Source organism: Cariama cristata, unplaced genomic scaffold (genome assembly GCF_000690535.1).
Source record: "Cariama cristata isolate BGI_N322 unplaced genomic scaffold, ASM69053v1 scaffold40498, whole genome shotgun sequence".
Lineage (NCBI taxonomy): Eukaryota > Metazoa > Chordata > Aves > Cariamiformes > Cariamidae > Cariama > Cariama cristata.
Window position 1 is genome coordinate 7,772 of NW_009631384.1, and position 12,276 is coordinate 20,047.

Below are 12,276 nucleotides of genomic sequence, written 5' to 3' on the forward strand. Positions count from 1 at the left end.
ACTGACTGCGAGAATTATTGTAGCCAGCACCATGCCTTCACAGGGACTTTCTGTTGTCTGGGGTGCAGGGAGCAGAAGAGTCAGAAAATATGGTCGGTAGGACCAGCAAATACTGTGTAAACTGAAACACTAATAGGATTTGTATACAGTTTTAAAGAACACGGGGAGAAATGGTGCCTCAAGGGCCTGCAACTTCAGTTCCTCTGAGCTTCCTGTTTTAACTATAAACTTATCATCCTATAACCTTTCTAACAAAGACATAAACACTTCAGCTACATATATTTTGATTGTTTCATGACAGTTTACTGGAGGCTTAGCAATGACAGATTTCTTCATTGTCTTTTTGCCAAAATTTGTCCTTTAAGTCATTTTTGTTGACTGCCCCTTTTAGCAGCTCACCTCACAATGAGAGAGGAGACAATTAATGGGAGGGTGATTTATCACTGCCAAAAACTGTCAAGGACTTCTGTTGTAGCTGGAGAAAAAGCAATTTCACATTATGGCATTTCATTCCGAATACATTGTATTTACAGCTCACAGTTTTATTTTCAGAGCCTATTATCAGGTGAAACAGTTGCATCTGAAATGTTGTTTGTGACATAGGTGACCTGTTAGGATTTGATAAGTATTTACGCCAGAGCACAAGGGGCTCACACATCTGCTGTTGGCAGAAGCAATGGAAAAAAATAACCTGGAAATGAGGCGTTTGATTTTTCTGGTTCCTACACTCGAGCATCTGTTGCTATAATTAAGTGGCATTCAGTAATTGCAGAGCAATGGTGAAATAAACATATGCATTCTTGCCAGCTTTTAGGATTTGGTGTCCTTACAGTAGGAGAGACAAGCAAAGTGACTTCAGCAAGAACAAAGGGTTCTGTAACAAAGTTTAGCAATTAACTTTCCTATTGCACAAAGAGGAATTTTACAAGGAAAAAGAAAGCGCGGGGGGGTGGGAGGGGTGGGAGTCTGTGTTGGCCAGTAGCTTTCATACATTTAACATGATAAGTGCAAGAGGTAAAGCAGAATATTGAACTGGGAACATGTTAGCACTTTTCTGTTGAATGTACATGACTCCCTTGGGGTTGTATTTATAAACTAAAAATTGAGCATGCAATGCTAAGTGAAAAAAATGAGCAAGCGAGAAATATATTATACAGAGGGAGTTTCTAATGCAGTGTACTACTTGAATTTGAAGGGAGAGTTGAGCAGAAGATCTCTGCGAGGGCCCCTGCTGCCTTTGTTTACGCACCAATTGTGGTGTAAATGCAAACAGAACCTGGTGGTCAGTATTACTTAAGAACCCTGGTTAAAACAGGTTCTTTTAATGAATCATTTATAAGGCATTAGTTAAACAATCAAATGTTTCTTATTCTGTGGTGAGATTCAGTATACTTTTTTAAACTTATTTTTTAGAAGTAGGATGAACTGGGGGTATATAATTTTTTCTGAGAAAGAATTTTAGTTAGAACACTGTCTCATCTGATCAGAAGTTTTGTGATTGTCATGTTTTTTGTCTTTTAAGAAGAGGCTGTCCAACAAGTTATTTCAACAATGGTCCTTGTACTAAAAATAAAAATTAAAATGGATAATTGAATAGCAGTACCCATGTAACCCAACAGATATGTGGCAGATGTAGCATGTTATAAATTCTGGGAACCTAAGAATAGAAAAGAGTGTCTGGCTTTTGCTGTCTGTCGAGGCCAATAAAGAGTGAGCGTGAAAAAGAGCTATTAGTATTGTTTGAGGAGGCCATTCTTATATATGCTTTAGCACTTTCTCTTGCATGGTCTGGAGCAAGTTTGGCATTAACTGTGTGCCTGCCTTTTTGGCTGGTGAAGTAAGTAAGAGGAACCACTGTGCATTGGGCAGAAAAAAGTACAGTAAGTATCTTGAATATATACATATGTGCATGCATGCATACATACATATATATTCACATGCATATATGCAGAGAGAGAAAAAGACATGTACAATGAATGAAGCAAAGAGAAAAAAATCTTGTTTACCAGAGATGGGACAGTGTTGAAAAGTAAAAATAGCTGATAGGTTTTTTTCAGTTTCCATCACTTACACTCATTTCTACATGGCCATAGCAAGCCATAACACGTCAGTCAGAGCTTTAAAGAACTGGAATATCACAGGATCAAGATCTATATTTTAGCTAAATGTGAATGTCAGGTTGCTTTTCTCACTTTACTGTTAAGATAGTGAAACTGAATCTGTTAATTAATTTTGTTTGTAAATAAAAATATCGTGAGGGTAGGTATAGCTTTCTAATCTGATAAATCAGATTATTATTTTTAGCTGCATTTAATTAAATCTGATGCTAATTTCAGTAACTACATTTTTTTCTTGTTATAATATACATTTCCATGGTACAATACCAAAAAAAAAAAAAAGAATGTGGTCAGACTTGAGGACATTATTGTATAAGTCTGATTCTAGTAAACTTCATATATGGATTTTTTATTCTGCTAGTGAGCTACTGGATTTTGATGCTGTTTTGAGAAACCTCATGGAGCAATGTTTCTGATCTAGGTGAGAGTCAAGAGACTTTGATTGTGTTTCAGGCTTTGCCAATAACCTGTTGTGTGGCTTTGGGCAAAGCACTTCCCCTCTCTGTGCCTCTGTTTCCCTCTGTGCTTATTTACAGCCAAATTCTTTGAGGAATGAGTTACCCCTTAAGCATTTACACAGGACTTTGATTTCCTTTTTGAGCCCTAGGCACTAAAAATAAGTATTCTCACATTAAGTATTTCACTGAGCAATGTTGGAAGCTTTTTATTTTTGATGGAGGCGAGCCCATGGACAATGGCCGTGAGCCTACTCCTGCCATCCTTGCATTGGCTTCTGTTTCTGAGCCATTTGAGTAGGGAAAGGAACATTAGGACCTCTTATAATCAACATTCTTTTGCCAGCATTCATTCTCAGACTATTAAAAGGAAAAAGATAGTTCTGAGAACTCTGTCAATAGTGAAAGATCTATTATGTTGTCCCCTAAAAACTTAGTAGAGGCTATAGGAGTATTTTAATTGAGATTTTTACAACCATTTGATAACACTGTTTTGATCACCGTATTTAGGGCTGGATTCCAACAGTGGACATAAAACCTCTGACTAATCCACTGAGTCACCCAGTCCCTGTCATATATTGCTTAATGGTCCATGCTGCCAGGAATTATAATAGCTTTCTAGTAATAATTTTTTTTTTAAAGAAACTTTATGGGCACAAAGTCTTATATAAGTTTAAAACTCAGATTTTTAAAAAGGTTATCAAAGAAAACTTACTAGAGCTATGCTAAACTGCAGAATTTTCTTTTTTATTTACAATAAATGTATAGTCTTAAATCACATATACTATAAGTTAATGACTAATATTCTAACTTTGGTTGGTTAATGTTTGCGGGGCACTTACAGATGCTAGAATAATCTCTAATGTTTTTGCTCAATCTGCTCTGGAGATGGATGAAATAAATAGTTTAAACTAATTAATGTAACACCAGCTGTTACAAGTGCTTGGCAGACGTCTGTGAGTTTTGATGGGCAGAGAGCGGCTGGTGTGCTTGACTTTTTTTTTGTACAATGTTGATCACAGTGTAAGCTGGAATAAATGACGAGCCAAAGGAAGGAACAGAGGATGATTTCTGTGTAATGCAAAATAAATATTGCCCTTTTTCTGAAAATATTTTTTGAGGTCGAGAGAGAGTTATAGTGGACTTTTATTAAGTCGTAAGTGCTGTGACAGCAGCTGTGCTTACCATGCTCAGTATTAACATGCGTTACAAAAGCTACAAAAATATATAGGCATCTATGAAAATTCACATTGCTTTTAGATTCCAGAAAGTCTTAAGGCTTAATAAGAGCACTTTGGCTACATATTTTATTTCTATCTAGTAATTGCTGTTAGAAAGGAGAGATGTTTAAGACAGGTAGAGAAACAGTAAGAAGTATTGGTTCTAGAAAGTTAGTGTGTTTGCAAAGAATAAGTTGGATTTCAATGCTCTTTGTATGCATGTGATTGTATTGTATGTTTTTTATTTATTTATTTTGCACTCCAAATAATGAGCTTGACTGCAACAACTTTCAAGGTGCAAAGTAGTTATATCAAACTGATCTTAGTACTTTGTGCTGTAACCTTAATTTATCAGTTCTCAGTCAAAAAATAACACAAAACTAAAAATATATTTCTGATGAGAATTCGTTGTTTCCATGTGATTTAATAAGAAGTTAAAATATCCAAGTAACTTCTCTTTTAAAGTTGGAAGGTAGAATAATTGTGCTGTGACAGGTAAACGATGGCTGCTATCTCTCTATGTGCCAGCATTAAGATAACAGTGTCATTGTTCAGATTGTTACCCTGTGAATATGTCTAATAAGTTATTATAGCGTGCTGAGCAGATGGCAAGTGTGCTCCTGAAAGAATTGATGGATGGGATATGATGTCATCAGTGAGATGACAAGGTTCACAAGGTACTTGACCTCCAAGAATAAGTCCTAACTGGTTAGAATTCTAAATGGTGAACTTTTGTGACACTGGCTAAATGGGAAATATGTGCAATTTGTATTTCTTTATGGTAGTGTTTACCCTCTTCACTGAACTCCACATAATGGGATTTGGTCCCTGAAGACTTGGAGATATTGTTGGAAGGTTTCACCCTGTAACCTTCAGAGGATTTCAAATACAAATCTATACATCTAAACTTTAACAAAATCCCACCGAATGATTTTATGAAGTCAGGTTCATATCTTTTCTTTCTTTATATGTATGTACGTAAAAGAACTTAATTGAGATGCTCAATTAATTTAACATGTTCTCCCAAAAGAGAGGACTACTGACTCAGTGAGAAAGTACAAAGCGTAAAATTACAGTTTATACTTTTATAAGAATGTGTTTAAAGTTATGGGCTATGCTAACATGACAAGGAGCTTAACAGTGTACTAATAATTTCAGTTATGACTAGATTATCCATCTCTAAATTATATTAAAAAAATAAGTTTTTGATCGATCGATCAATTGATCTATCTATCTGTCTATCTAGGTATCTTCCTTTCTATTCTGTTCCAAATTATATAGTGGGATCAATAATGTTGAAACACAGGCTTCTCAAATAGCCCTCTTAGTGCTTTGCATGATTCGTGAAATGAGGAAGGTGCATGTGAAAACCTCAAGAGGGAGAATCTAGATGCTAAAGTTTAGGCACTGTCTATCAACTGCATCTGATAGACACCTACCTTCTCTTCTTTGTTGTATGAAGAATTTAGGTCCTTATTTAGAGAGTGCTGCGTCCCTGGCAGGCTGGATAACACGGACAGAGGGATTCTGCCCTTCATGTCTTCTAGGCACTCTGTAAACTCCACTGATCACAGAGTGAGCTCTGTATGTGTATTTTTGTGAGCAATTATGCAGATAGACAAATCCTTCAAAATTCAGAATAAAAAGTTTGTACCCATATATTGTAAAATGGAAACAGAAGCAGAACATGCAAAAGGCAATATATAGAGAATATATCAAAAATACATCAAAAAAGAAACAAAGGGGATAAATGAATACTAAAGATATATACTATGCCTTTCCTGCAATGAAAGTTAGAGGCAAAGAGTTTGGGGTGATGTTTCTTAACCCCTGAAATTAATAAAGCTGTTTTTTTTTTTCCATTGACTTAGCTGTATTTGGCTATGATCTAAAGCAGGAAGATAGGAGGAAGAGGCATGAGCATAGTAGTTAGCCTTTTTTAATCTTTAATAAAATACTCATGGTTTCCTAAAATGTTTATTGTTATTTGACTCCTTTGAAATGAGAAGATACATTCCTTGTGGGAAGCCCTTCCATATTTTATTGATTGTTTGCAGAACAGTACATAAATGCTACATATAAAAATAAACTATGAAAGCATGTACATGCGTACTTGCTCTGAATTCTTTATGCTATTTATTTTCAACACTGATAGTTCTTTGAGATATTTGAATATTCATGTGGCAACATAGGGGTTATTTACAGGAACTGAAACAAGAGGAAACCAGGTGAAAGCACTATAAATCCTGTGAATAAAAACAATATATTATAATTTTTACATTTCATAATGTTCTGAGTTTCAAATAACTAAAAGTTGTTTGTAAAATTTCTGCTACTGGGGAATATTGTTCCATTTCTTAAATCAGCTTGTAGGTGCAATAAAACATTCATAAACATGTTACAAATTGCTTCCATCTTTCCTGTATAAATAAAATGCTGAGGGTTCCTAAATTACTTCAGAATTACAGCAAAGCTTTGGATTGAGTTGTAAACACTATAACAATGTATCAATTTTAGAGTAATTACTTTGAAAATATGGATTACCATTTAAAGTTGCCATCTTTTTTTTTTCAGTTGATTTTAAATCTATGTCCTTAATCATCCAACCCAATGCAACTGTTTTACTCTACTGGTTCAGGAAATGTACAGACAGTAGAAGGAAGATACTATGGCTCTCAGATCATAGTCTCTTCGTTTTACTCCAGTAGTAAGGGTAGAGGTATTGTGTCTGCAAGAAATAGTAACTTACTTACATGTGACTTGTAAATAGTTATCTCTCTGCATATGGTTTACTGTCTATATTGAATTATTGTTTCTCTGAGTTATTACCAGTTTGTTTAAATATGGTAAGAGAGCAGTAACCAGCTCAAAGCCTGCTATTAGTAGGGCAGCATAGAGATGAACCTTTAAACAAATATTTTCACTATCTATAGTATGCATACTTTGATAGTGGGTGAATTCAAGGGATTTGGTTCTGTTCTTGTAAGGTAATATTAAAAGCTAATAGTGAAATATTGTCTGTATTAATGTCTACCAGTTTGTTAGCATAATTAAGTAATAATCTGTCAAAGTATTAAAAAACCATCAGATGAGTTTATCAAATAGTTTGATAAATTATATATTTGAGATTTCTTATTTTTTAATAAAACAGAAAAAACATAATCGACATCTCATGTCATATTGTCATAGGTGTATGGATTATGTGGCTAAAGTATTTGCAGAAGCTAAATCTTTTCTACCCAATCTGATCAGTTCATCTATGTCTGCATGTATGTGTATGTACTAGAGACACGTAAAATATTAATACAAGGTAAATGAGTATTCACCGAGCTCTCTTTGCCATATGGCCCCTGTGGAGGATAGAAGGCCCTGGCTAGATGAAGCTTGCCATATGGACCTGGTGGAAAAAGGTAGGTCTTACACACAGAGCAAACCTACCATATGGACTGGGTGGAGCATTCAAAACTCTAAATATTTCTCGTACACCAGGGCCTTTTACACAGAAGAATGTAAAAACATACATAATACATTACACATAAAAGCCATTGAAAAATGGATCAATTGTTTAGGTTTAATACGATGCTTTCAAGCAATGTCCAAAGCTATATAAATAATCAGGGCTTATTTTGAAATAGTAAAGAGGATCATCAATCATTTACAACTGACTATTTTACTTTGCATTTAACATCTGCTGTATAATGGAACTGTACAATACCACCCTTAATGCTGTACAAAGACAGCCAAAAATAGTGATAGGGTTAAAACAAAGTTTCTGTGAATGTGTTCCCTTGGGTATTTTTTTCCCTCCTGTTCTTAAGCCGAAACACAAATTTAACGTATTGTGTAGGAGTTGTGAGGCAAGTCTTGGAATTAGAGATGGCTTCTGTACTCTTAATCTTTTGGGGAATTGAGATTAAGCATAGGATTAGATCATTGGCTCAACTTTATTTCCTCTACGAAACCAAAAATATCTGTGGTAGCTGAAACTCTGCTACTTTGATGTCTAAGATGTCTGTTGCTTTTGTACTTGACAAATCTTCATTTACTTTCCACACTGAAAATGTTACGGTGCTACATAGTGGTGTCTTCTTTTATAGACCAAAGAGATAGCAAAGTAGCATAGTAAAATGCTCATTATATTTCAAACCACTGGACCTAATGTTGAACCTTCCTACACATGCCCATGTAAACATAACTATATTGTCCTGAATTATTTATGCTTAAAAAAAAAACCAAAAGTCAGATCAGGACCATTCCAATTATGATTATACGAAAATATAGGAAAATAGAGCATAAATTAATTTTTGAGACCTTATTTTCCACTTTCTTGTCTGTTTTGATAATGATTTACATCTTGTTTTCACAGTTTTACATGTGAAAATGAATAAGCAGAAAAGAAGTCAAGATCTGTTTTATTTTGCAAATAGGGAAGCTGATTTATCCCTTCAGATTTCTGTCACAATCTTTTCCTTTTCTCTGACTGCATTTTTTTTTCCTCTGGTCTATAGTTAGACTTGAAATTTCAACAAGCAGACTAATTTCTTTGTTTCTCTGAAGAGGAAGAAACTACTGAAACAAAGCAACTTTAGAAACAATAGGTGTTACGAGAAAAATGTTTGAGAAGGAAGAAAAAGAGTGTAGGAAGCAGTAGAATATACTGAGTTACAGAAAAGCTAGGATAAAGAGAAGACGAAAGTGATTCTGAAAATAATAATTAAAGCAGATTTCAGATTTTAGTTTTTGAACTTGTTGAATTGTACTAAAATTTGGTAGAAGAGCAAACTTCATCAGTAGCACTGAATTGCTTTCAAAAACTGAAAAAAAATCACTGAAGTTGCTGTGACTTGCTCATCTCAATCTTCTGGGTGCAACAGTCCAGAAAACTATGCAGGGTGGTCATTTCCTGATGCAGCTCTTGCTCCTTTATTAGCTGGGCTAAAGGCCAACCTGCTATCAGGATACTGAATAAAAGTATTATCCTTAAATATATAATGAGCTCATCAGGTTAAGATAACAAAGCTTGTGCACTCTGTTTCAGTCTGTTTAGGCAGTAACTGTTTTCACAGTACCATAATGGAAAAGATTTTTTGATTCCTGTTTTGTTTGTGTACAGTTATCATACACATGAATTATCAGAAAGTAGTAGGGAGCATTTCAACTGCTCTTAGGATTTGTATTTTGCTTCTATAACATAGCATTCATAATTGCTTAAGGATTGAAATAAATAGTTTTTCAATTACGTTATTGGCATAAACATTGAAACATTTATAGTAATTTTGATGTGAAAGAGAATTAGTAAAAAGATCTGTCCCTGTAGCGGAGTTACAAGGTATATTTCCTTGATAGTATGATATAATATAGATGAAAAGCTGAATGCAATATTTAATTTGCATGAACATTTTAAACGGGGTCCTGGGGAAGATTTTAATTTACCAGCAAGTATATGGCATGTTTACTGTGTAAGGTACCTTAATTTTCTGTATTTAATGTAAACCAAACCAATCCAGGTTATGTGATGACTTCAGACTATTTTTTATCTTCTTAAATCAGTGCTGAATGTGACCCATAATGCATAAATAAAAGGATATTTTTTGGTCTTCTCTAATACATATTCTGATATATTAGCATAAATTACATATTCCAAGACATGAAGACACATGCAGGCCAAATCTCACTTTAAAGTGGATGCCTCAAATGGAGCAGAAAACATTAGAGGTAAAACTTCTACATTATTCTATCAGTGAGCATCAAGCTAGTGAATGCCATAGACATCTCACTAATGGACACATTCTGGCAGCTTGTTGCAGATGTTTGATGAATGAATTGCAAGAGGAATCATATCAGATGTAAAAATGCTTGCCTTTTCATTCTGAATTTTGTTTCTGAGCACTCTGGGGTTTAGGGATTTTGGTTTGTTTATTATTATGGATTTCTGTGAAAACCAGATATTAAGATATAATCTATAGGCAATGGGTTGAGAAATGTGGCTATAATACTGTAAAGGACTGTTTCTGATGCTATAAACTATGAAACTCATATTGAACTCCCATAGGCAGACAGCCAAATTTCTATTAGGATATCATAACCATATAATCCAAAATGTGTACATCAATTATTGTCTACAACATTTGCATCTGAGTACTGGAACCATTCCATAGATAGACACATTAAGGATGTTTATTATATCTGTTAAAAAAATATTGTGACATAATTTTTAAAAGTGAGTTAAATGTAATTGATAGTGTCTTATGCAAATGTGAGGTTTTTAGCCCCAAAACTAAGAAAGCCTCTGTGTTATACTACTTCATGATACTAAAACAGCTCACTCATTTTGTACCCTTCATGGTAAGAATTTGTCAAAATGGGATACTTCACATCCTTTTGTTTTCAGTAACAATTGCTGTATTAGCTGTGAGAAGAGTTAAGACCTTGGAGTTACTAGATCATGTATTTCTGTAAAAAGTGTGTCTTTCCATTTGGGTACTTAAGCAAAGACTGGACTATTGATGATAAAACACCTCTTATCTTAACCTTTCGGAAGCATGGCTTGACTGGCTTGACCAACACAGTCCCCTAGGTACTTTCTTCTCAAAGCAGGGTTTCTTCCCTTACCTTTCCAATGCATTTTTAGCTTCTCCTTGCATATTCAAGAATTTCTGCACCTGTTGCCCAATAGCCCCATACAGTTGTGTTGGATGAGTTCATCTGACTGGTTCTCGATTATTTTATTCTATTGGCATTTTTGGAGTGAGAGTGAGGCAATAATACATCTGGGGATGTATTAGGAACTTTGGCATGGAGAAAGCTTGGGAACAGGTTTTGTTAGTATGTTTGTGTCTTGCTATGCGTTTTTAGACTGATTATCTTATTCAGTGGTCTAATTAATATATTGTCAGTCTGAGTATTAGAGGTACTTGATAGTATCGTTTTTATTGAAGAAGTTAAAATCATGGGCATTAATAAGATCTTACAAGAAAGTGAAGTGAATGTAAGTGTACATATTTTAAAAATTTTGGATTTTTACAAAAAGCACTGTCATTGAACATTTTATATATTTATCTAAAATATATTTTCTCATGTTATTTTAGAGAAGAAACATGACAGTATTCTGTATGAATATTTAGTTAGACAGAACACTTACATTAATAAATAGATCCAGTTTTACAAATTCTGATCAGATAAATATTTTTCTGTTGGGACAGGTGACCAGTATAAGCTACCATAAATGCAAAGTGTTTAAACCTCTTTTGTCTTCTCTGTTGAACTTCTCTGACATATTTATTTGTGAAATGCAGTACTGTTGACTTCTGTGCTGCCACTTTACACCACATAGCAACCATGCCTAGTCAACCTCATCTGCTTGCTAGCACTCTGGGGAGGAGGGTGTGGGACAGGTTATGTGTTGCGGAATGAATGACAGCTGACGAGTGTTGCACAGACACATTGCTGTCTATCCATTTTGTGTTTGAGCACCCTATTCATGCTGTCAGCAGATTACCAAGAACATGGGCCATGTGACAAGGCAGCAGGAGCAATGGTGCTTAGTCCCCCATAATTGCAACACGGCCAGATATGGACTTCTTGAAAATATTGACAATTTTTTTTTCCTGAAGAGAATGAATATTAGAATTATTAACCGAAGACAGACCAAGAAAAACGGTGTGAATACAATGCAGTTCCAGGTATTACCATAAAGCCTTCATATTCAGAGAATTACAAGTTACCAGCTGTGCTCTGATCAAGAATTCCCTTCTTGCTACTGTTACGCTTACAAAAAAAGGAGTGGTGTTATTTCAGCTGACAGTGACAAAAATGCTACTGTTATTGATATTCCTTATTTTTTAAATCACCTTAAATCCCAAAATAATAGGTGTTTTTCAGCTTTATGAAACATGTCCAGAGGATTATTAATCCAAATCCAATAAAATCTAGCAAAATGCAATTGTTACATTCTGTAATGTTTTTTCTCTGCATTTTTCAGTAGCCATGCAAAGACAGTTAAAAGCATAGGGAGGAACAAGCAGCACAAAGTTAAGTATGCATACTATGGATGTGTTGCCTTGTGTATTGCTTTTAACAGTTGAGATGTGCATATTTATGTCCATAATTTTGAAAATGTGAGTTTTAGTGTAGAATACGTAATTATGCAGTCTTTAAGTCCAATGTCTAATTTGAAGTTTGATGTTAATCAGGAATTTAGCTCAGACTTAAAATACTTGGCTTGATTTTTGGTTCTGCATACATTTAGGAAAGCTAGATGTACGATCAGACTATCTAGGTGAGGGAGCCAGCTTCTGTAACCAACGCAGTAAAGGAGATTAAGTTACTAGTATCATGAATGGTGGAGATTGATTTCCTAACCAGATATCCCTTTACTACATAGATGATTATGGGCACCCCTCAGCACGACTTAAAAAAACCTCAGAATGCCTTTTGTCAACCTATAGGGAGACACATTTCACAACTCTCCACATATACTTATGC